At 41.4% G+C, this 1927-nt stretch overlaps 1 long non-coding RNA gene across 1 annotated transcript; it reads left to right on the top strand.

Moving 5' to 3' along the window:
• Window positions 1–714, top strand: LOC124464973. The gene is made up of 3 exons (XR_006955777.1): window positions 1–97; window positions 295–422; window positions 605–714. It is a non-coding gene; the product is annotated as an uncharacterized LOC124464973 (long non-coding RNA).
• The last annotated feature ends 1213 nt before the right edge of the window (window positions 715–1927 follow it).

The raw sequence follows: 1927 nt of genomic DNA, 5'->3' as shown, positions 1-1927 counted from the left end.
GATCCCGCCCCTTCTCTACAGTCTCGTGCTCGGCCAAGTACTTGCGGTGCGTGAATCAAGTCGGGTTAGGGGAGATAGTTTTCACAACCCAACTTTGGTGAGTTAAACCCTGCAATGCTTTACCGCTCGAATCGCCGAACTACACTGTAGCCTAATATTAACGCGTTTTTATGAAAGTAAATGTTGAATGTATTGGTTGTCTCTGAATACTTTTATTTTTAGTACTTTCTTTCTCTCTCTCAACCCCTCTCTCTTTCTCTCTCTCGTCTTGTCTCTTCGTGTTTCACCGGGTAGATGCACCGCTTCTGAATTCTTCAATGAGTGCGTTTGAAGTCACTTGCAGCAGCTTGCAGTGAAGAACGTCGCGAGGCAGCGGAAAACGACCTGCGTTTTCCAACAAGTCGGATCAAAATGAATACCTGGTGCGTTTAATTTATATTGGAAATTACCTCTTCACCTAGCTTGAACTTGTACTGCTCTCCACAAACGGGTTGACTGGAGTTATTTAAAAGCCGTGTGCTTCATGCTACATAGAATAATCTTAAATCGTTTAAATTAAATGCCAGTAGGCCTAGCACATTAAACTGTTTGTTTCGCTCTACAGGATTTGTGTATTGCTTGTAATCTTGGCGGCTGAGTCTACACAGGGGGTAAGTGTTGTCTGTTTACCTACACTTCTGTTCTTGAAGTGCGCTTAGATAAATTATAACGCTATACCTTTTTGACCACGAGTTGTATGTTTTCTATGCGTTGCAATGCAAACGTGGTGGACAGATTCCATTTGTTGCAAACAGTGTGTTGTCCCGTTTTATGTTCGGTCTAACTGTCGACGTGCACCGTTTTAGCCAACAGCAAGCAGAGAGTATACAGAGTAAAACATATTTCGACCCGTCTTTCTCAGTCTTAAATGATAGGACGCGCTGTAGGCTGCATATTGACTTTGTTTAGATGTTGGTTATCTCCAGGATAAGATCCACGGTAAGATACAGTTACAGCTTTCGTTATAACTTATGCTCCTATTTATGGTGCTTCAGATGTTGGCTGCATTTGCTTAAATCTTCCGCCCAGATGTAACTCAGTAGGGTAGGCTACATGTCGAGTATTTCTTTTTTTATCCTTTACTATTATGTGGGGAGAGTCGATATTTTTTTTGTGTGACTTTTGTGATAAAATCGTTATGTATATAGCCAAAATACCAACGCTGTCTTAATTTTTTTTTTTATGCTCATACTAAATGCAACTCATGCCATACAGTTGTTTCGTGTTTCGTGAATGACACCGCGGAATATTCAAGTGGGCCCGCTCACTGATAAGTAAATTACGTTTCCCACCCACCTCATGAATATTCACGAGACATGAGCACGCCATAAGCCTTAATGCTGCATGCATGAATATGTAAATGATCATTTATTCTTAACATGCTTCTACATTCAGTAGATTTAACTAGTAATAAGCGTTCCTCTGACACAAAATGTACGTGGTATTACACAGTTGTCTTATCATCTCACTTTAATATCTTTAATGTCTGTAAATCAGATTCTTAGCATCTCAGGAGAAGCCATAGGAATTTCAGGAATTTGAATAGAATAGTGGAAGTTTTTTGACATGTGGCTTAGTGACTGATGGGGTCAGGGGTCAGGGGTCAGGGGGAACCAGAGAAGCTGCCTGAAGTTGATGTCATAAAAGATGATTGAAAGAGTGGCTCTTGTGGCTTATGCTGACAGTAGATCATGTTGGTGGATATATTTACATGTAGTCATTTAGCACACGCTCTTATCCAGAGTGACTTACAGTAAGTACAGGGACGTTCCCTCCAAGGCAAGTAGGGTCAAGTGCCTTGCCCAAGGACACAATGTCATTTTTTGTACAGCCGGGAATCAAACCGGCAACCATCTGATTAGTAGCCCCGATTTCCTAACCACTCAGC

The sequence above is a fragment of the Hypomesus transpacificus genome, unplaced genomic scaffold (assembly GCF_021917145.1).
Source record: "Hypomesus transpacificus isolate Combined female unplaced genomic scaffold, fHypTra1 scaffold_428, whole genome shotgun sequence".
Classification (NCBI taxonomy): Eukaryota; Metazoa; Chordata; class Actinopteri; order Osmeriformes; family Osmeridae; genus Hypomesus; species Hypomesus transpacificus.
This window is presented reverse-complemented; position numbering and strand designations above follow the sequence as displayed.